The sequence below is a fragment of the Thamnophis sirtalis genome, unplaced genomic scaffold (assembly GCF_051295495.1).
Source record: "Thamnophis sirtalis isolate CommonGarterSnake01/CBP01778 unplaced genomic scaffold, rThaSir2_p1.2 scaffold_2, whole genome shotgun sequence".
In the NCBI taxonomy this organism is placed as follows: Eukaryota; Metazoa; Chordata; class Lepidosauria; order Squamata; family Natricidae; genus Thamnophis; species Thamnophis sirtalis.
In genome coordinates this window covers 176,631,911-176,655,965 of record NW_028261382.1, presented here as the reverse complement: position 1 = coordinate 176,655,965, position 24,055 = coordinate 176,631,911, and the positions used below count along the sequence as shown (strand labels likewise).

At 40.3% G+C, this 24,055-nt stretch overlaps 1 long non-coding RNA gene across 1 annotated transcript in view; it reads right to left on the bottom strand.

Annotated features, from left to right (window-relative positions):
• Window positions 1-23,760, bottom strand: part of LOC148049304 (uncharacterized) — a 33,354-nt gene extending 9,594 nt beyond the window's left edge. The window contains exons 1-2 of the long non-coding RNA XR_015695406.1: window positions 23,668-23,760; window positions 3,786-3,859 (exon numbers count right to left, since the gene is read on the bottom strand). This is a non-coding gene — a long non-coding RNA (uncharacterized LOC148049304). The remainder of the gene's footprint in view (window positions 1-3,785; window positions 3,860-23,667) is intronic.
• Between the last annotated feature and the right edge of the window lie 295 nt (window positions 23,761-24,055).

Sequence of the window (24,055 nt, the reverse complement as noted above, 5' to 3'; positions counted from 1 at the left end):
AATCCAAAAGGCAAATCCATCACATCTAAAGCTTCACTGCCAATAGCAATAGCAATAGCAATAGCAGTTAGACTTATATACCGCTTCATAGGGCTTTCAGCCCTCTCTAAGCGGTTTACAGAGTCGGCATATTGCCCCCAACAACAATCCAGGTCCTCATTTTACCCACCTCGGAAGGATGGAAGGCTGAGTCAACCCTGAGCCGGTGAGATTTGAACAGCCGAACTGCAGATAGCAGTCAGCTGAAGTGGCCTGCAGTGCTGCATTTAACCACTGCGCCATTTTAACTATTTTAAGGCTGCAGGTCTACCTTTTGTCATTAGTTTAATCTTTATACTTAATCTTAGTCCATTTTTTTTTACCGTTCTCCTGGACTTTCATTTCTAGAGTTTTCAGATCCTTTGCATCTTTTAGCTATCACAATATTGTCATCAGCAGAGTACAAGTTACTATATTTTCTTCTTCCATAGTTTTTGAAACTATGTTCATCTTTCAGTCCGGCCACAATATACTGTATATTCAATATATAGGTTGAATTATTAAGGGGAGAGCATACATACAAGGCCTACTCCATGTTGAAGCACAGTATATGACTGTCAATAGCAATAGCAATAGCAGTTAGACTTATATACCGCTTCATAGGGCTTTCAGCCCTCTCTAAGCGGTTTACAGAGTCAGCATATTGGCCCCCAACAACAATCCAGGTCCTCATTTCACCCACCTCGGAAGGATGGAAGGCTGAGTCAACCTTGAGCCGGTGAGATTAGAACAGCCGAACTGCAGCTAACAGTCAGCTGAAGTGGCTGCAGTACTGCACCCTAACCACTGCGCCACCTCGGCTCGTCAAGAAGGAGGAACTGGTTGACTCCCAGCTTTGAGCATCTGATACCATTTTAATTACTCAACAAGAAAGCTATTCTCCCAATCATCATCATCATCATCATCATCATCATCATCATCATTTGAACCTTCTACTGCTACTTTTTTATTGCTTTGTTATTTTATTCTTTTATTCTATGTGTATATTTTATGTGACATGTTTTGCTACATGTTGTGCGAATTGCTAATGACTTTAACCTGCTTTGAGGTCTTCTTAAAAAAGAAAATGATACAGAAATATGCTAAGTATGACCCTGCATTAAATGTTTTCAGGCTTCAGACCCAAAAAGTATATTGAGGAAAAGAAAAAATGGACTCAAGGCCACGTGTGATCATGGGAGCAAAGTTGGTCCCTTAGATATCAAAGTTCTGCCCTCAGCCCACATAACAATTGTATCACTTGACTATTCAGAAGCACTTATGTTTATAAGCAAGCTGTGTTTATGTGATGTGTTTATCCAGGGTTAATTGCATCATGATTTTACTGAACTATACCAATATGGTTTCCATACCATTTGTTGATGTTAGTTGCAAGGTCGTGTCTGACCCATCACAACCCCATGGACAACGTTCCTCCAGGGCTACCTGTCCTCCACCATCCTCTGGAGTCCATTTAAGCTCACGCCTACTGCTTCGGTGACTCCATCCAGCCACCTCATTCTCTGTCGTCCCTTTCTTTTTTTGCCCTCAATCTTTCCCAGTATTAGGTCTTCTCCAGTGAGTCCTTTTTTTTCATTAATGGCCAAAGTATTTGAGTTTCATCTTCAGGATCTGTCCTTCTAAAGAGCAGTCAGGGTTGATCTCCTCTAGGACTGACCGGTTTGATTGCCTTGAAGTCCAAGGGACTCAATGCAGGAGTCTTCTCCAGCACCAGAGTTTCAAAGGCCTCCATTCTTTAGCGCTCAGCCTTTCTTATGGTCCAACTTTCACAGCCATCCATTGCAACTGGGAAAACCATCTCCTTGACTATATGCACTTTTGTTGGCAGGGTGATGTCTCTGCTTTTTAATATGCTGTCTAGATTATCCATAGCTTTCCTCCCCCATAAATAAATTTGGATATCCTCAGAGGTATTTATTACTATGATACAGTATAATGACTAAGTCAATCACCTCTGCATTGGGACAGGGAGAAAGTCCTCTTTGTGGAGTTCTGTAGAAGGTTACGTCTTTTATCTTGCCTGTAGCAAAACCTTTTTTAAATTGTTCTAATTTATAAACAATGCAAAAACATGGTGATTCTTCAACAGGAGACCTACCTAGGCATTTTACTTACTGATTCCAAGCAGCAAAAGAGTGAAGAAATGCATACTTTTAGTTTCTAATTCTAATACCATTCAAATGTCTCATTTTGTTTAATTTGCTCTTTGCTCTAATATTTAAATATTGTTTCTAAAAATTACTTTTTAAAATACAGTATATTTCATTCAATGAAATTTCCTTTTGAAGAACGGAAAATTGTTAAGTAAAATATCCCAGGTTTAGTTGTTTCACTTTCCAGGAGCTGAAGAGATCCCACTTCTGGTGGGAAAAGGGAAGAGATTTATGAATGCTGAATGCTGATTTTTTGTTAACAGGATAAGTTGTCTCCCTTCCCTCAACATGTGCCGAGGTGGCGCAGTGGTTAAATGCAGCACTGCAGTTCAGCAGTTTGGCTGTTCAAATCCCACCAGGCTCAAGGTTGACTCAGCCTTCCATCCTTCCGAGGTGGGTAAAATGAGGACCCGGATTGTTGTTGGGGGCGATATGCTGACTCTATAAACCGCTTAGAGAGGGCTGAAAGCCCCATGAAGCGGTATATAAGCCTAACTATTGCTATGTGGAAGTAACATAGGGAAATTGCTGAAAGACCCTTACTGTAAAAAAAATTTACTATCTCCACACCTTGCATTTTGATTCTATCTGGCAGTAGAATTTCCAGGGAGGGCTAATACAAACTATTATTTGTAGTGAAATGGATAGATCGCCTGATCAACTGTTCAGGATTAATTGCATGTGACATAAAAATGAGTAAAAGGAATTTGCTGGAATGACCAACTATAACAGAAAACAGTAGCAGCAGCTATCAAAGATCTATTTTTTTGTCTTCCATTTTTCTTTCCTACCCTTTGAAAGTTGCTGATGATAACGAGGTGTCAGATCTTCAGAGAAATCATGCTTCAGATGCTAACTGCTTTTGATTAATTTTCTCTTAACGTACTGAGCTGTGGGCAGATGGATTAAAAAGGCATTTGAACTTGAAGAGGAGGTTTAAAGTAGCTTTGATGAATAAGTGCCAGGAATTGCAATGGATTATCTTATATAAATGATTACATATGTAGGTACTTAAAGAAGAAAGGGCACTCAAATATAATAGGTGTTGTTTTCAATGTGTACAACAGCTGGGGTTTTTTTTTCCCTCTCATCTCCTTTGCATAGCAGAGAGATTGGAGCGGAAGGGATTTCAAGAGAGCAAGTGTTTGCTGTTCTGCACATCCACAACTATCCAGTAGTTTGCTTGCTTATTAGAAGCTTTTTCTGTTTCCCCCCCCCCAAAAAGGGGGGGGAGGGAAAATGTCTCAATGTACGAATTTTCATATATTCAATTAAGGTAAATGAATATGGGTGGCAGCAGCTGTTGATTAATTAAGAAATAAATATTTTGCCTCTTTAATATTGCAAAGAAACTGGGAACATATGTCCCTTCAACGCAGCTAGGTACTGCTGGACTGAAATCAGCAGCGTTCCTAGTATATTTGCTGATCTTGCAAATCCCTGCAACTTTCTAATGGAAAAAAAAGAGCAAAAGGAGCAAAATGTTTGTTTCTTGTACAGAATTATCAGGAGAAAATCCAGAAAATAGGGAGATACTTTTAAGCTAACAATGCAATAAAATACGACAAAGCCCTTGTATTTTGTGGTAATTACCGGTATGTCCTTCAAGCCTCTTTCTGTCTGTTTTACAACCAGAACTTTGGGTATGTAGAATACAGGAGGAGATGCTCAAGGCTGAAGGGAATAAAAGAGCCAAGGTGGCGCAGTGGTTAAATGCAGCACTGCAGGCTACTGCTAGATCAGCAGGTCAGCGGTTCAAATCTCACCGGCTCAGGGTTGACTCAGCCTTCCATCCTTCCGAGGTGGGTAAAATGAGGACCCAGATTGTTGGGGGCAATATGCTGACTCTCTGTAAACCGCTTAGAGAGGCCTGAAAGGCCTATGAAGCGGTATATAAGTCTACTGCTATTGCTATTGCTAAATAGAAAAAGGTATTTATTAAAAAGTCATTACGGTAATTTCTTACAGTTCATTATAAGATTATAGTTCACCCTGTTTCCATTAATGTAATAAAAAGAAGACCTGGGGTGACATGATAGCAGTGTTCCAATAGCAAGAGCCAAGGTGGCGCAGTGGGTAGAGTGCAGTACTGCAGCCACTTCAGCTGACTGTTATCTGCAGTTCAGCAGTTCAAATCTCACCGGCTCAAGGTTGACTCAGCCTTCCATCCTTCCGAGGACCCAGACTGTGGGGGCAATATGCTGACTCTGTAAACCGCTTAGAGAGGGCTGAAAGCCCTATCAATGGCAAGGGTTCATCAGCCTCATTTCTCAGGTGTTGTGGGTGGCTCATATAGGCACCTAAGCATTTAGTTACATCACTGGCCCATTTAGTTCTTCATTTTTTGAAATATATTGCTGATTGTATTAATATTAATATCAGTTCAGTTTATGTTATTGATTAGCCCTTGGACCATATCAATTGTATTAATTTAAAAAAAAACATGTACTATATTATATTATTTGGATACAGTGGTATTTATAAAGTATTAACTATAAATAATTTGAGGCCTTTGAATTGTGGTGCTGGAGAAGACTCCTGCGAGTCCCTTAGACTGCAAGGCAATCAAACCGGTCAGTCCTAGAGGAGATCAACCCCGACTGCTCTTTAGAAGGACAGATCCTGAAGATGAAACTCAAATACTTTGGCCATTAATGAAAAGGAAGGACTCGTTGGAGAAGAGCCTAATGCTGGGAACGATTGAGGGCAAAAGAAGAAGGGGACCCACAGAGAATGAGGTGGCTGGATGGAGTCACTGAAGCAGTCGGCCTGAGCTTAAATGGATTCCAGAGGATGGTAGAGGACAGGAAGGCCTGGAGGAACGTTGGGGTCGTGATGGGTCAGACACAACTTTGCAACTAACAACAACAATATAGATAATTTATATAACTTAAATATTGAAAGATAAATAAAAAAGTTTAGGTAGATATTAACTATGTTTTCTAAAATGGCAATTTTAATATTACTTTTTGCTTTATCATACTGTTATAAAATATGTATAGTATATTGTATTATTTTGATACAGTAGTATTTGTACAGTATTAAAGTTTATTAACACTCTAATGTTTAGATAACTTAGACCTTTAAAGATAGAAAAAGAGTAAGTACTGTATCAGTAATAATTATGAATTAAAATGTCAATGTTAATAGGCATAAGATTATTTAACTTGGCATACAGAAACTAAGATATGATTTTAAAATGCTGCAAATTACATCAAAATATTTGTTGTTCATGCTTTCTGGCCATGTGACTTGGTGGGAGTGGCTTGCCAGCCATGTGACAAGGTGGGTGTGGCTAACTTGTAAAATGTGGTGAAACTCACTTAACAACACTCTTGCTTAGCAACCAAAATGTTGGCTCAGAAACTCTGGCATTTGAAGTCCACAAGTCTTAAAGCTGTCAAGTTACAAGACCCTTGCACCCCTAACCCTTTAGACAAAAAAAACCCAGGGGTGTTCAAACTTGACAGCTTTAAGACTTGTGGACTTCAATTCCCAGAATTCCTCCTCCAGTCATGTCGGCTCAGGAACTCTGGCATTGAAGTGTGCAAGTCTTAAAGCTGTCAAGGTTTTTTTTAGAAAAAAAAACCCCAGGGATGTTCAAACTTGACAGCTTTAAGACGTTAAGGTTTAGATAGGACTCTTAGAGGTGGGGCAATTGGTGAGCCAGCCAATCAGTGAGCGGTGGGCAGGGCAAGAGTGGTGCAGATGGACGGAGGGAGGGAGCTGGAACCGGTTCTAAACAGCACGACATATTTGTGGAACCTCTTCTATAGAAGAGGTTAGAACTGGCAGGAACCCCCACTTGAGGGTAAGGATGATAATTTCATTATTTGCTACAGGTTGCTGGACCCTATTGCTTTCTTCAAATTATCAATATTTACTTATTCAGCAATCGAGAAGCATGACTAATTTAAAACCAAAATTTAAAGTACCACATACTGATGCAAAATCAGGGAAATATTTTAAATTATTGCAATCATCTACCAATTATTGTTTGCTCATCTCTCCCTTCTCCTTGCAAGTTCAAGCATACAAAAACCTCTCTTCATTTTATCCCAACATCACCCTGGAAGTTAAGACTGCAACCTGACTGATGGCTTTGTTTGAACTTTTATACAGACTGATTACATATGATCATGTTGCATCTCGGTTTCTGCAATAGGGGGAAATGAGATGATAAGCTTAATTAAATAAAATACAGAACTGACAATACAAACAAGAGCAGGCCTAAACTAATTGAAATGTTGCAGAATTCAATTAGTCAAGATAAAATAGATTAAGGCGTGCTGAAACATGCTGATTAGGAGTTCTTTATACATAGATTTCAAAGAAGACAAACATGGCATTTGATTCTCACTAGAATAAGGTTTCCAAACAAAACACACAAACTCTAGACAACTAACTCAGTGTGGCACCAAGATAGTAACAGTGTGGTTTCACGGGATAAAGATGCACCATAAGTAACTGAGGAAAAAAGAATAAATAAATCAGGTATGCTATAGAAAAAGTATCCTGTCACTAGAAATAGGTATATCTGCCATTGTCATTTTCATCCTGTTCCTCTTGCATTTATTTTACCTCTTGTAATTTCTCCATCTTACAAATGCAACACCCATGACAATAGCTTCTGCATTTTCATTTTTCATATTTCCTTTCAATATAAAGATCTTTAGGAGCCATAGTGGCACAATAGTTACAATGCAGTATTGCAGGCAAATTCTGCCCACAGCCTGGAGTTTGATCGTGATGGGGCTCAAGGTTGACTTAGCCTTCTATCCTTCTGAGGTTGCTAAAATGAGGACCCAGATAGTTGGGGGCCATATGCTGAGATTTGTAAACTGCTCATAGAGAGTTGTAAAACACTATGAGGTTGTATATAAGTCTAAATGCTACTGCTATTGCTGTTACAGGTAAATTCAGAGTACTGTTTGCTGCATTTCTGCAGTGATTTTTCCTCGAATTTAACATGGGTTGGTGTCTTCCGTGCTTTTACGTCATTCAGTGCTTGAGGATTGAAGGGGGGGAAAAGTAGGAAGATAGAAGTATGGTATTCCGTCTTTTGAAATTGTGATAAGCGAGAGGAAGGATCCTCTCATTCAGTTTGAGGAAAGGAGTTTGCTTCTAAAATTTCTTTTCAGAGAAAACCCTTGAGTTAAAATCTGATCAGGGGAAAATGCACTTTCATAGTCATTTAATTGCAGGTGGTGCTGGTGCTGACTTTGATTGGCCAATCATCTCTTCAACCGCCTGCAGCCTCCATGTTTCAGCACATGTCAGTTAGTTTCCAATAAAAAGAATTCCTTTCATAAGACTTTTTCAGACCTGGAAATATGGGAGTGAGAGCAATGGGAAGGTGTATAACAGGAAACTATGCCCGCAGTGGCACCCAGTGCCTTTTTAAAGAATAATAATTAAGGTCTATAAAGTGGGATGGTTTGGCCATGTGGCAGAAGTACTAGATTAGAAATAGGAAATGTGAGTTTCAGTCCTGCCTTATCTTAGTTGTGAAAACGTTGCCTAGAACAGTGTTTCTCAGCCTTGGCAACTTGAAGATGTCTGGACTTCAACTCCCAGAATTCCCCAGCCAGCATTCGCTGGCTGGGGAATTCTGGGAGTTGAAGTCCAGACATCTTCAAGTTGCCAAGGTTGAGAAACACTGGCCTAGAAAACAGCATGGATTTGTACAAGTCTCAAAAAAAATCGCATTATTAATAATATCTGCCTATCTCAGGTTCTAGGATCATTTGATGGGTGGATTTAAAATGCTAAATCCAGTCTGAACATCTGGCTGACTGTGCAACCCCCCATAATAATAATAATATCATCAAAAGAAAATGAAGATAAATTCTCCAGCCCCTGCCTTGAGAATAAGGAAGAAAAGCAAAATCCTTGCCCACAAAAGAATTTGTTTGAGAAACTACAAGGCCAATTTAGGCAAAGAATTTGAGATGTTTCATGGCCACATAACCCGAAATATTCTAGAAAATATAGTTGATTGGCTACAACCACCAACTACAGCATTTTTCATTCCAACTGATTATAAGGCTCAACATCATTTATTATTGGAAGTTGCACCTGGCTGCCAAGATAAATCAAGTAATAAACTGCTCCATAACACTAAAGTAATAATATCACCTCATCTTACACAATTGTTGCAAATATTACTGAAGAAGATTCATGGCGCATGTGCTATAAATGATGTACATGATGCCACAATAATTCTTTTTTAAAAAAAAGTCATAATAAAGTATTTCGTTCTATTGCTTCAGGAGTTGACAAATAGCTTTCATAAGTCTCTGTATCAGTCATGGATTGTTCGGTCATGGGTTAGATCTTATTCCCATGAACTTCAGAAATCTAATTATGCAGGGAATCATAAGAGAACTAAGCCTCTAAACAACTTAGCACTCAATGTATAAAATGTGTTGATTAAATAGCCCTAAAGAACTCTCACTTTCTGCTGCATGCTTAACAGGAAAAAATGCAGCTCAGTCTATTCTAGACATTGAAAGGCATAAGGAGAAACAAACTTCCATGTTTTTCATAATGGCGTGTGTAGAACATGGGTTCTGGAGTTCTTTCCAACACCAGTGTTCCTCATTTGTTAGTGTGTGGGTGAGAGAGAGGGAGGGGAAAGGAGGAAGAGAGAGAGAGAGAGGGAGGGAGAGAGAGATAATGCCCTTAGTGAATGCATCCAGCCTTATATATTTCTAAATAGAATTCACTCTCTAAAAATTAATTGAAGGGAATACAGTGGATTAAGTCAGATAAAAGGAGATTATAGGGATCAATTTTACTTCACTTGAACTCCAAGATCCACCAATTGGGAAAATATATACATTTTAAGGATTCTCACTTACACTAAGCTTTGTTTTCATAACCACAGATGATTGGATAAACATCAGCAGAAGGCTTTGCAAAAGATGATATAAAACAGACTGCAGATCCTCTGCAAGATGTGTTTGTGTATGCTTGCCTCTGAGTATAAAAATGGGATATTATAGTATTTTATCAAAATATCCGTATGTTTGTACAAAAATGAGAAGGACTGGGCAGAAGAGCTCCAAAAGGGAAGAAAAAAGGAGACAATTCGAGGGCATGAATTTGAAAACCCTTTCCTTTCTCTATCCTTAATTTCGTTATCAATTCCAGTTGGGTGAATCTCCTAACATCCAATTTCATCCCACCGTGACGCCTAAAAGATAGATGCACCTTTTGACATGGCAAAACAAAGTCCTTTTCATTAATGTTTCTTAAAGGATTCGGTAATGATGACCAGTACTATTTATCATTTTGGACGGCTGTGCAGAAATACATAAACTAACAATATTTTTATGCCACAGTAGCTAAAATATCATCCTATACTTAGCAAGTAGGGCAGAAGTCCCCAGCTGTGCCCTATTAAACAAAAGAGTAAAGAAACTTACGGTATATGGTACAATAGTCAAGCAGAAGAAAAGAAAATGCTTGAAATATACAAGAAGAAAGTTTGTTCTTGCAGAGACAAGTCATCCTCCACTTACAACAGTCCGTTAAGTGACTCTTCAAAGTTACGGCGGCACTGAAAAAAGTGACTTATGACCATTTTTCACACTTATGAGCCGAGGTGGCGCAGTGGTTAAATGCAGCACTGCAGGCTACTTCAGCTGGCTGCAGTTCTGCAGTTCGGCTGTTCAAATCTCACCGGCTCAGGGTTGATTCAGCCTTCCATCCTTCCGAGTTACGTAAAATGAGGACCCGGATTGTTGTTGGGGGCAATATGCTGACTCTGTAAACCGCTTAGAGAGGGCTGAAAGCCCTATGAAGCGGTATATAAGTCAACATATCGCCCCCACAGTCTGGGTCCTCATTTCACCCACCTTGGAAAGATGGAAGGCTGAGTCAACCTTGAGGCAGTGAGATTCGAACTGCTGAATTGCAGGCAGATGGCAGGCAATAGCAATAGCAGTTAGACTTATATACCGCTTCATAGGGCTTTCAGCCCTCTCTAAGCGGTTCACAGAGTCAGCATATCGCCCCCAACAACAATCCGGGTCCTCATTTTACCCACCTCGGAAGGACGGAAGGCTGAGTCAACCCTGAGCCGGTGAGATTTGAACAGCTGAACTGCAGATAACAGTCAGCTGAAGTGGCACCCTAACCACTGCGCCACCTCGGCTGTTAATTGACAAAGTTTCCAAAAAGGTGGAGGGGAAGACCAGATTGAGAAAGATAGAATTCTGATTTAGGAGAAGACTTGATTTGATTTTTTTTTAATCTATCTACTTATATGTAAAACTACTCAAGGCTTCTGGAAGTCAGGCATACAATGTAAATTTAATTTAATATTGTTGATCGCATTGACAGCCCAGATATTTAGCTTGCATTTGGCATTTTTATCCACTTTTTATCAAGTCCTTCCGAAGAGCCTAGGATAGGCAGATGTTGTTGTTTAATAGTGTTAAAGGTATTGTCGCTGCATGTGAGCTGTTCCAAGTAAAGCTGCCTTTTGCAATTATTATTATTGTACAATTCATCAAGTGTGATGGTTAATGTGCACAGGCACAAGTTAACTTTTCAGCCTTGACAATCGCCTATGGGAAATAACCTTGCGAAGACAAGGGAGGACTTCCTACCCCCAAATTACACCTTCTCTTTCCAGTTGTTCAATGATTCCAACACATCTTTGGCAAATGACCCTGGGATACGGCAAACCTCCCGTGTTCGTTCCTTTTTGCAGAGTGATTAGAGCTGCGGCTTTTCCTCGCTGTTCTGTGGCAGAGAAATGGCACGGGAGATGAAGTGTGCTGCCAGGCCTGGAGGTGGGTTGCAAGCAGAGAAATCCACCTACCAGCTCCTGTCAACAGCCTGCTGTCAGCTGTTTTTGAAAAGAAAGAGCAGAGGAAGTACCACAGCAGAGCCCGTAAGAGAGCCAGGGAACCGGATGAGAGAAAGAAAGAGAGTGTAGGGAAAGAGACAGCAAGGCAGAAACCAAGAATCACAGAGCAAGAGAAAAAAAAAGAAGAATATGCAAGGAAACAAGCAGAAAAGAAAACAAGGACCAAACAGAAGAGAAGAAGGAGGACGAGGAGCAAGAGAGGGAGGAAAAGAGAGATAGAAACAAAAGCAATTGAAAGACAAGTGAGGGGGAAAAGACACAAAAGCACTCTGCCTGAGTTTACCTTTTCCAATAAGCAAGAGTCGGAAAATCATCTAAAAGCAATTAATTAGAGTACTCTGATAAAATGGTATCTTCCTATGAAAAGGGGCACCGGAAGAAATGGATTGCATTTACTTTGATAGTTAGCCCAACAAAGAACTTAAAAGGAAAAGTTGGTTGCTTTAGAAATAGTCATCTGTCCAGTTACATCACAGGGATTAAAGCGTCCAATAGTATGTAGGTGTGACCAGAGAAAAGAACATTGTATTCTGAATAAATGTAAAAGAAACATTTGCAAAGGAAAAACATCGAAATAGGTACAGGAGTAAGATTCATTACCTTGTATTGTATTGTATTACCTATACAATGTTGAGCTGTTATGATAAGTAATAATTGGATATGAGAAGGGAAGGTTAGAAATATTTTTGGACTATATATAAAGATTATTAATAACAATAATTTAAAAAACCGATATACAGTCAAGTTTTAACTAATAGGGGGCAAATGTTATGATATAGGATATAGTTAAATAAAGAAAGGATAATGATAATAAATTATATACATGGAGGATTAGAAAATTTTGGTATTAAATATTATGGATGTTTAGCTAAAACAGGATATGAGGATTTAATGTTAATGGAGGATTTTACAAATAAGTAAATGAAATGCCAGCATGTGGTTATGTATTAAATCTTGGTATATTTAAGGATGAAGGACGTTTAAATAACTATAGTCAAATAAAAGTGGAGGCATGATGATGTTAATATAATAAACATTTGAGTTAAGATATTTGAATTAATATGAATTATATTTGATGACGGTGGAAGAGGTGCACAAAAACCTTTTGTAACCAGCTGATACACTTTCTACAGTATGTAAAGAAGGAGGAGTTGTAAAATAAATAAATAAAAATTTAGAAAAATAAAAGCAAAATATTACCAATAGGAATAGGTACATTGGGTGCAATTGCAAAGCAACTGGAGCACCACTTGAACACAATGAGCAAAAATCACTATCAATCAATTACAAAATAGAGCTTTACTCAGAACAGCTTACATCCTGCAATAATACCTAACACCATCAAACATCCACATCTGTCTATCCTGGATCCTTAGGGAGGACTCAATGGGTGGATAAAAATGCCAAATCCAACCTAAACGTATCTGCCTGACTGTGCAACGCACCACCATAATCCTGAGATTAGGGAGTTGAGTTTGAGTTTATTGATCTTGTATGCCGCCCACTCCCGAAGGACTCCGGGCGGCTTACAATAAACAAGGGAAGGGGATAAACAACACTTTAAAATACACAACAGTCACAGTTTCCGAGGGGCTGGATATTTTGAGAGCCCCCCGGCCTGCTGGAGCAGCCAGGACTTAACGGCTTTGCGGAAGGCCGGGAGGGTAGTAAGGGTCCGGATCTCCATGGGGAGGTCATTCCAGAGGGCCGGAGCAGCAACAGAGAAGGCTCTCCCCCGGGGGGTCACCAGCCGACATTGGCTGGCAGATGGAATCCGGAGGAGGCCTAATCTGTGGGATCTAATAGGTCTTTGGGAGGTAATTGGCAGGAGGCGGTCTCTCAGGTACCCAGGTCCAATGCCATGCAGGGCTTTATAAGTAACGACCAGCACCTTGAAGCGGATCCGGAGACTAATGGGTAGCCAGTGCAGCTTGCGGAGGATAGGTATGACGTGGGTGTACCTGGGTGCACCCACAATCGCTCGGGCGGCTGCATTCTGGACCAGCTGAAGTCTTCGAACACTCTTCAAGGGCAGCCCCATGTAGAGCGCGTTACAGTAAGGCTGGATTCATACACACTCCTCAGTTTCCTCATGTCAAAACAAGTGCAAGTACACGACGTTGCACAGAAATTCTTTTCCTTTGAAAGAAGTTCCCCAAAGTAAACTGAGCAAGGTAAAGATCTTTCCTTCGTGACTGCAATGGAAAGTACCACTCTTAGCAACTGCTAATGAAGTAGAGTCGTTTGACACTGTTAAGTATTCTTTGCAATCCATTTTTGTATGTGAACCAAATTCTGATATTACCAGAATGTAACTGCTGACTTCACTTTACCTCTTTTTTGGCTTTGGTGGGAAGGCAGCAATTTAAATATCTTTTGTTTTAACATCCCAGTTAAAGTTCTAAGAGATTCCTGAAGGGTCTTAAAGAATATGGAGACAGGTGCTAAAGACATGAATAAAGCATTTCCCCATAGATTATAAATCTTGTCAACATGGAATTATCATCAGGAGCCAAGGCAACAGCCTACAATTAATTCAGAATTATTCAGATTACCATAGAAACTCAGCCAAGATATCAGATTTTTTGTGTGTGTGTAATTCCTGACTTCAAACATTCAAGTATACTCTGTAATTTACATAGTAATGGTGCAATAGTGAAAGAAAGCACAGAAGAAATATTGGGTTTTGATAACTCCATTCCCCCCTCCTCCCAAAAAAATCTTTGACATAACAAACATTAAGAAAAATTAAATAAAAAACAAGAAAACCTCCCTTGGGGATTTGTTAATAGCCTTTCTTTTTCCCCTGATGGGGAATGAATTGTCTGAATGGAACGTTATGAAGCAGTTATTTCTTCTACTTGGCTGTTATTAGAAACAGCATCATATAAAATCATTGGGAATAGGCAGTATACAAATTATATAAAATAGTATATAGCAAATATACTATAGTATATCTGCCAGAGTGAAGGGAGGATTAAGAGAATTTAAATATAGTTAAATATTTAAATTCTCTTAATTCTCCCTTCACTCTGGCAGATGAATTCCACATCCAAGAGACAAATATATTATTGGACCTCTAATTATTCTGAATGTTGTAGCAGAGTCTGAAAGGAACTATTCTACGTATATAAGAGCTCCCATAATAGGCAAGTTGTAAATTAAACAAACACATAGGTTATCCTATTTCAGCTGCCAAGATCCAGGAGACACTACTTTCTTTTTCATATCTTTTTGCTGTCATCTTGTGATCATCTAGATCGGTGTTTCACAAGCTTGGCCAGTTTAAGAGATGTGGACTTTAACTCCCAGAATTCCTCAGCCAGCTGGGGAATTCTGGAGTCGAAATCCAGGCCTCTTAAAAGTATCGTCTCATCAAGAGAGCGTGTGATGGATTTATGTCTGAAAAATTAAGCGTTTATATCTCTTTGAAAAAAAATATGGAGGAATTAAACGTGCATGAACTCTGTCCTTTTTAAATAAAACAGATTTGCGCAAAGTTAATCTTAGATTAGCCTTGTGCATATTTTGAGAAAAGCCTCAAACAATAGGACATTTTATAACAACTGAAAAGGCTTTCCAAATCAAGCATCAGAAGTTTAGTAACATTCTTAAATATTGTGCAATTCAAGCAGTTTGGCTATTTTTCCCATGCTTTCTCTCATAACATTTAGTAACTTCTGAATTCTAAGAAACACGAAGTTTTCCCCAGAGTGGTTTAGATCTTTGTGATGGCTTAGCTGTCAGGGGAAAGGGTGGCATTTGTGTGACTTTTTGTTGAGAAAAACAGAGTTAGAATACCGGTAATTTATCATAGCAATAGCAATAGCAGTTAGAGCCGAGGTGGCGCAGTGGTTAAATGCAGCACTACAGGCTGCTTCAGCTGACTGCTAGTTCTGCAGTTCGGCGGTTCAAATCTCACCGGCTCAGGGTTGACTCAGCCTTCCATCCTTCCGAGGTGGGTGAAATGAGGACCCAGATTGTTGTTGGGGGCGATATGCTGACTCGGTAAACCGCTTAGAGAGGGCTGAAAGCCCTATGAAGCGGTATATAAGTCTAACTGCTATTGCTATCTCACCGGCTCAGGGTTGACTCAGCCTTCCATCCTTCCGAGGTGGGTAAAATGAGGACCCAGATTGTTGTTGGGGGCGATATGCTGACTCTGTAAACCACTTAGAGTGGGTTGAAAGCCCTATGAAGCGGTATATAAGTCTAACTGCTATTACTATTGCTATGCTTTCAGCCCTCTGTGTGTGTGTGTGTGTGTGTGTGTGTGTGTGTTATATTTGTGTTGCAAACAAAGGCAACAGTAAAAGTATTGGGTTTCTGTCGTGATGGACTCTTGTGACGAGCCGATTGACAGATAATGGAAGCTGTTAGCTTCCTCCCATAATTGGGGAATATATATTATATATATTTCAGTGTTAATTTGTCCATCTCTAAGATATGACTCTTATAGCTTCATTTTTCAGATCAGAGCTGCCAAAACCTGGATGGCCACTAAATGGCAAAGAGTAATAGAAAAAAATTAACTCACTGCTGCCTTCGGGAAGTCAGTTGAATTTTTGGAACCCAGATCCAGTAGCCCTTATACAGACCCCAAGCTAGAAGCTGACTTCATACCTATTTGATCTTTCCAGTAATCAAAGTAGCAGCTCAGACAAGTCTATCTTGTAAAAATAAAACAAAAGGGGAGGGGGGGAAAGGCCCATTTACCAACTCTTCGGTTGCATGTTTTGCTTTCGCTAATAGACATTATATTGCTGTAAAAGCCATTGCTCCAAGGGATAAATGATCACTTAGTTACTTATTACCAACAGTTACTTGTGTTTCTAAGGAAATGCAGCACAGGGGTACAATAGAGGGAAAGCAGAACCATTAACGTCCTATTTGCATATGGGGGCTGCAAAGAATTGAATCGTAGGGTCTACGAAAACAAGTTCTTCATATGTTGAGGATGCATCAACCTACTTTTCTAAGAAACAGGCTTACAAGCCCAGTTTGGAGACATCTAGAGATACATCCTAGAAGAGTCTCTAATCCAGTGGTTCTCAACCTGTGGTCTGTGGAGTCGGGGGGGGGGGCAGAGGTGGGTTCCTACCAGTTCGCACCTATTCGGTAGAACCGGTTCGTCAAATCTACCAAACTGGTTAGAAGAGGTTCCACCAGTGGACCCAGAAAGCAGGCCACACCTACCGAAGAGGCGCCAAAATCTTTTGAAACCCACCACTGGTCCTTGGATATGGTTATTCTACACTATCATGCTCATATTGATAAAACTCAGTGCCTCTGTGAAAGGTAAGGATGACTACTGCGTTTGTGGTGCAATCAGAACATTGCGTGTGTTGAAGTTGTTTTAACGCAAACCAAAGATGCCTTTTGAAAAACAAGTTTACATCCTATTTTTATGCATGCCAGTGCTGTGTGAGAGGTAATTTAAGGTGGTTCTGACAAGTGTCGTCGGCATCTTCATATCCGGTCACATGGGCGGCAAGCCACTCCCATCCAGTCACATGGGAGGCAAGCCACTCCCACAAAGGAGGCCACACCCACAGAGTAGGTTCAAACAATTTTTGAAACCCACCACTGGGGGGCGCACATCACAGGGGGCCCGTGAAGACTTGAAGAAATGTTTTGATTTCAATCTTGAGTTAAATCTTGGGGGTCTGTGGCCACAAAAAGTATTTAAAGGAGGTCCATGGTGAAGAAAAGGTTGCTAATCACTTCTCTAATCTATTGTTATTGAGGAAGGGGTGTCACCAACATTAGTTATCCTCCTCCTTTTAAACCCCTGTAGTGAAGGGGAGGAAATATCTTGAAAGGCCCAGATAAGAGGTAATCAAGCAAAACAAACCTGTCAATCTAGATAGTAGACAGAAACTAGCTACGCCTAGGAAACACAAAATGCTGGCAATCCTTTAGAAACAAGATTTCATTGTCCCTCAAGGAAAAAGAAGGATGAAGCTTATTTTCCCTTTGTTCTGTTTTCCATTGAAAAGGAGATGATTTCTTTTTTCCCTTTGTTAGGCAGTTCGGTATCCTATTTTTGCACCAATTATCTTGCAGGGGTTTGCTTTTTCCTGGCATCCTATGCCTAACCTGGTGTGCGAAAGCTATGTTGAAAAGCAAAAAAAGATGATGATAAAGGGAAATAAATTATATGGTGCCATTTCCTAGCGTTGAGGTGTCTGTCTGGAGAAATCGGCCTCCTCCTGTTCCTTTTAAATGAGAAAATGGGACGATCTCACAAGAAATAAACAGAATCAAACTTTATTTTAAAGAAAGGGGAAGACAATGCATAAAATCCCCTTTAACTTTGAGTACTCGCGTATAAAATATTTGATGACAAAGGAAATAAAAACACAGAGCTAATTAAAACATTGGCAGTACCTGAAAATAACATCTAATGGTGAAATATAAGGCTTTAAGCAGTTTACAAGATATTCAATGTGTTGCTAATATAGACGCAGCTCTGAAGTAAAGAGATATTAACTTCCGTAAAATGTACAAGAATGAGTTTGTATATAGAAATTATAATGGAGACAATAAATTAGACCAAAAAAAAGACACATTACTTTATTTTATTTCTCTTATTTGAATTTATTATTCAATTTCAATGGGCTCATTAAAATAAAAGTAATTGTATTTCAGTATTTATAGCTACCTTTGTTACATATTCTTTCAGATAAACCGATGCCTGGAGCAAAACTCTCCTTGCTTGCTTTCATGAGTTTTTGTACCTTTTTTTCCCCTTTTTAATAGAGGCCAAAAATATTCCTGTCCTCTTCCCAACCACGTTATTTTTATTTCTCATATTTACCTTTTTTCCAAAGACAATATTTTTTCCTTTCTAGTTTGGGTAACCCAAATGTTTATGTGGTTCAGTTTTACCTAATGTAGATGTAGATTAAGGAAATCTGCTTAGAATACATGTAATCTATTGGGAATGTCTGAATCTGTTGCTGTTAAGGAAACGCCACTCACAACAAAAGAATATTCTCTAAATGCAAAATTATTTCTGTTGTTAAACGAACTGCTTTGAGTTTTCTGAAGGCTTGTAAGTATGACCGAAAACAAAACATTGTCAAGCAGATCTGTCAGCCCTTCAAGGAAGATCAGAGGGCAAATCCAAAGTTCTGGAACCTCCCATTGACATCCAAATTAAAAAAATCTCAAAAAGTCAATTCAGTACTGCTGTAAATTTAAAAAGAAAGCCAAATTTCTGCTAGTTTGTATTACATAATTTCCATAATTGGTGTAGTCATTATTTGAAAAGACATCCTAACAATATGGATAATGATTTCTGCAAAAGTAGGACTGCATAGCCTCCGTTCATGCCACCCAGTATTTAAGGCATCTTTTTATTCCCGGAACAGCCCCTTGCTCTGGTAAGGAGGAATTAATATCAGGAATGATATCAGACAAATAATCAAGCAGTAAATAAATTGAATTGAATTGAATTTATTGGTCTTGTATGCCGCCCACTCCCGAAGGACTCCGGGCGGCTTACAATAAACAAAGGAAGGGGATAAATAGACAAACAACAATTTAAAATACACAACATTCATAGTTCCCGTGGGGCTGACTATTTCAACAGCCCCCCAGCCTGCCGGAGCAGCCAGGTCTTCGTGGCTTTGCGGAAGGCCGGGAGAATAGTAAGGGTCCAGATCTCCATGGGAAGCTCGTTCCAGAGGGCTGGAGCTGCAACAGAGAAGGCTCTCCCCCGGGGAGTCGCCAGCCGACATTGGCTGGCAGATGGGACCCGGAGGAGGATTAGTCTGTGCGATCTAATCGGTCTTTGGGAGGTAATTGGCAGGAGGCGGTCTCTCAGGTACCCAGGTCCGATGCCATGTAGGGCTTTATAAGTAATGACTAGCACCTTGAAGCGGGTCCGGAGACTAATAGGTAGCCAGTGCAGCTCGCGGAGGATAGGTGTAACGTGGGTGTACCTGGGTGCACCCACGATCGCTCGCGCAGCTGCGTTCTGGACTAGCTGAAGTCTTCGAACACTCTTCAAGGGCAGCCCCATGTAGAGCGCGTTACAGTAATCCAGTCTTAATCAATAAATTACCAGGTAGAATAACAGCCACCCCCAACACTGACAAGGACAACTACTCTACCATATCAACACAAACCATACTTCCTATTTCCTTCTAGAACTGAAGATATCACCTAGTCAGGTAACAAAAAGTCTGCAAACCAACAACCAAGGTCGGAGAACCCCAAAGATGTTCCCAGCAAGGTCAGAGAGCACCTGGGCCTCATCAACAGAAGGATAGTATCAAGGTCACACGAAGTGTTAGCACCGCTTTATACTGCTTTGATAAGACCACGCTTGGAATGCTACATCCAGTTTTGTTCATCAAGATACAAGAAAGATGTTGAGACTCTATAAAGAGTGCAGAGAAGAGCAACAAAGATGATTAGGGGGTTGGAGGTTAAAACATATGCCGAATCCTTACAGGAACAGGGTATGTCTAGCCTAGTGAAAGGTAGAAGGAGGGGTGACAGGATAGCAACGGGCCAATATTTGTCAAATGAAGAGGTGGTCAACCTATTCTCCAAAGCACCTGAAGGTAGGGCAAAAAGCAATGGATGGAAATTGATCAAGGAGAGAAGCAACCTAGAACAGGAGAAGATTCTTGGCAGTGAGGACAATGAACCAATGGAATGACTTGCCTCCAGAAGTTGGGGGTGCTCCATCGCTGGAGATTTTTAAGAAGAGATTGGACAGCCATTTGTCTTAAATGGTACAGGGTATATCCTGCTTGAGGAGGGGGTTGGACTAGAAGACCTCCAAGGTCTCTTCCAACTCAGTTATTCTGTTAATTACAAAGCACAAAACCGTCAAGAATTCAGTTCTTGCTTCTTGACTGTGTCACCATCTTGTCCCCCAGCAAAGAAGAGGCAAAAGTGTACATTTAACATTAGCTTCAAGCATTTGAAGCTAACGTCAGCAAACAGGGTTTCGATTAGTTTGCCCATGCTCCAGAAATGTGAGCAAACTAACAATCTGAGCTTGGCTGTTATAGTTTTATGATGATGAATTCAGCTGAGGCTGCCTTGATTTCTATGATGCTTTCTGAAGAGACAGAGAAACACCAAAATGTAAGGCTTGAATGCAGCCACAGCACTTTGTCCTCTGTGTCAAACTGCAGAAATTCAGCCTTCCTGTGAGGGTAACAAATGAGTTTGTTTTGTTGCACATGACAGAACCAGGACATCTAAAATTCTTCTGTTTTTCTTTGCTTATTTCTACTGCTGTTCAATCAAACAAACAAAATCTATTACACATAAAGTCTACTCAATTGAGCCAAGGTGGCGCAGTGGTTAAATGCAGCACTGCAGGCTACTGCTAGATCAGCAGGTCAGCGGTTCAAATCTCACCGGCTCAGGGTTGACTCAGCCTTCCATCCTTCCGAGGTGGGTAAAATGAGGACCCAGATTGTTGGGGGCGATATGCTGACTCTGTAAACAGCTTAGAGAGGGCTGAAAGCCCTATGAAGCGGTATATAAGTCTACTGCTATTGCTATTGCTATTGCATTTATTACTATAATAATTACTTTATGCGTTTCCCCAACAAATGCGTGCTCGACAAAAGCGCGCCTGACAAAACCGCGGTGACAAAACCGCGAGTTCTAAATCACGCCAATGAAATAGTTTCTAATCATTTTAGAGGTAAGAATGAGAGAGAACATTTAATACTGTGCTACACATCTGATCTGCAGAACTTTGCTTAAAAATAAATATGGAGTATTTTATAGGGCTTTTACCAGAATGACAGAGATTATGTATTTGATTTTGTAGCTTTCAGGGGAAATATGATATATGTATTTTCACCAGCTGTACCAGGGGTGGGTTCCTGCCAGTTCTAACCTCTTCTACAGAAGAGGTTCCACAAATCTACAGTGCCGTTTAGAACCGGTTCCAGCTCCCTCCGTCCGTCCGTCCGTCTGCACATCATCAAGATGAAGAGAGAGAGGTAGGAATTCTGGGAGTTGAAGTCCACAAGTCTTAAAGCTGTCAAGTCTGAACACCTCTGGAGTTTTTTTCTAAAGGGTTAGGGGTACAAGGGTCTTGTAACTTGACAGCTTTAAAACTTGCGTGCTTCAAATGCCAGAGTTCCTGAGCCAACATGACTGGAAGAGGAATTCTGGGAGTTGAAGTCCACAAGTCTTAAAGCTGTCAAGTTTGAACACCCCTGGGGTTTTTTCCTAAAGGGTTATGGGCGCAAGGGTCTTGTAACTTGACAGCTTTAAGACTTGCGTCCTTCAAATGCCAGAGTTTCTGAGCCAACATTTTGGTTGCTAAGCAAGAGCGTTGTTAAGTGAGTTTCACCACATTTTACAAGTTGGCCATGCCCACCCAGTCACATGACTGCCAAGCCACTCCCACTCAGCCACATGGCTGGCATGCCACTCCCACAAAGCAGGCCACACCTACAGAAGAGGTTCTAAAAAAATTTGAAACCCGCCACTGAGCTATGCTATGATAATGCTATCATCATTCTCTTTTGTGATTTGTATTATTCCACACTGGAACTATATCCCTGCAGTTTTTATTTTGACTCAGACATTTTCAATTTTTGAAAGGGAAAGGAAGAGCGGGAGGGGGAGGGAAAAGAGGGAAGAGGAAGGGGGAGGGGAAAGGGAGGGGCAAGGGGAAAGGGGAAAGGGGAAAGGGGAAAGGGGAAAGGGGAAAGGGGAAAGGGGAAAGGGGAAAGGGAAAGGAAAGGTTTATGAAAAGGACATAATATTTTTTAATTCCTCAGAGAAAAGAGATATTTCAGAGTACGGGATCAGAGACCAAGGGCATGGAAACATAAGTCTAATTAAAGTACTTAATGAAAAAAAAACATTTTGTTATCCTAGCAGAATTCTAAATTTAGATCTGGTGATAATATGTTACTGAACTCAAATCTTTCTGGAAATAGTTCAAGAAAACAATAGTTAGAACAATATAATTAGAAAAATGCCGTAACATCCTCCCAATGTGAAATCCAGGACTGTTTTGTATATACTTGTGATGATTGTAAAATAGAACATCTGCACAAAGGGGAGGTTTGCTAGAGAATACCAAAGTATGTTCAACAATAAAGCTCAACAGCAGAAATCAATCTATATGCAATAAAATCCCAAAATTTTCTCCTGGGACACAATTAGAAATTATGTGAAACTATTGGCAGTCCTAAACCTTTAAAAGAGAATGTTTGGCAGACCTCAGTTGCTTTTGCAATGGAAAAAAAAATCTGTAGATCTGCTTACAGTGAGAATATACTGCTGAAAATATATTCTCAGAACTAGTTCATCTGGTGGGGAAAGTGAGCTTATATATTTTGATGGTCTACAAAGTTCGGCTTTTTTCTTTTCTTTTAATGTTGCAACTTAGACCTTCCTGGGTTCAAGAGATGAAAATGGATCACATAGAAATTGCAAGGTTTGCTTTTAAGACAGTGCGGTTAGACACGGGTTAGAAGGAAATCTGCACATGATATATGCTGATATATGCCCATCTGCTGGCTTGGCTGTTAATCTGTTTGGTAGACACATATTGTTAGTTCCTCAAAATAAGAGCTATGCATGTCCGTTAGCTGACCCATGTATTATGACATCCTGTAGACATACTTTCTGTAACTCAAGGGCAAATCTTGAGGGGTGTTTCCAAAATGAACAGATGGCTTTAGCTGAAAGTGATAAACTATATAAGGAAGTTCCTGAATTTCACTCAGTGTTCAGGCCATTTATTCTTTGCTATGAACCTGCGCAAATAAACTTTTCCTTCTCTGAAGAGCTGGCTTGTGTGTCATTTTCTACAACACTCTTCCTCTTTCTCCTCTTTTTCTCCTCCTTCTCCCTTCTTCTTCTTCTTCTTCTTCCTCCTCCTCCTGGCATCCATTTACAGCAACTATTCAAAATTAAACTAAAATAAAAAGAGGAGGTTGCTGAGGCAACTAACAAGAGAAAGGAGTGACAGAATTGCCTTGTAGTAGATTTTCATCAGTGGTGGGTTTCCATTTTTTTTACTACAGGTTCGCTTGTGTGCATGCATTCGCTCGTGCATGTGTGTGACACTTCTGCACATGCACAGAAGCATCTGGGCAGGTGGGTGGAGCCTCCCACTGCCACCACTACAGGTTCACCCGATATGGGCTGAACTGAGAGCAACCCACCTCTGATTTTCATGTATCCATCTTCAGAAGGGAGCCCCACTGAGTTCAATAGAATTTGTTCCCCTGTGAGACCAGCTAGGATCTCAACCCTCATCTCTTTTGAGTAAACAATGTTACATTTTTTTAAAAATAACTTGTAAGGTGCCTACATATGGATACATTCCTAGTTTTTATTTGCAGAATGGAAGATCAAGTGATGACCTTAAATAAGGAGAAGTTGTGGTTCCCCACCAGTGGTGGGATTCAAAAGAAATTACTACGGGTTCTGTGGGCATGGCTTGGTGGACGTGGCATGGTTTGGTGGGCGTGGCTTGGTGGGCGTGGCAAGGGAAGGATACTGAAAACTCTCCATTCCCTCCCAATCAGCTGGGACTCAGGAGGCAGAGAATAGATGGGGGTGGGGCTAGTCAGAGGTGGTATTTACCAGTTCTCCAAACTACTCAATATTTCCGCTACCGGTTCTCCAGAACTCGTCAGAACCTGCTGAATACCACCTCTGTTCTCCACATGTTGTTGGATTTATGACCTATCAATCACGGCCAACTTGGTTAACACTGAAAATAAATTGATAGAACAATTCAGAATTTTTGATTAATATTAATAATCCCAGGTTACCAATATGTTCTGTCCCCCCTTCACGGCTCTTAACAAACGGCAGACAATTAAACTTAAAAGGAACTTTCCTTATCAGTTCTCAATTCAAACTGGCTTCGAACCCAAAAATAACAGAAATACAGTCTCTTTCAAGCAGATAACAGAATACAAAACAACTCTTACAAGCAATGCACTTCTTCCAAAGTCTCCACGAATCA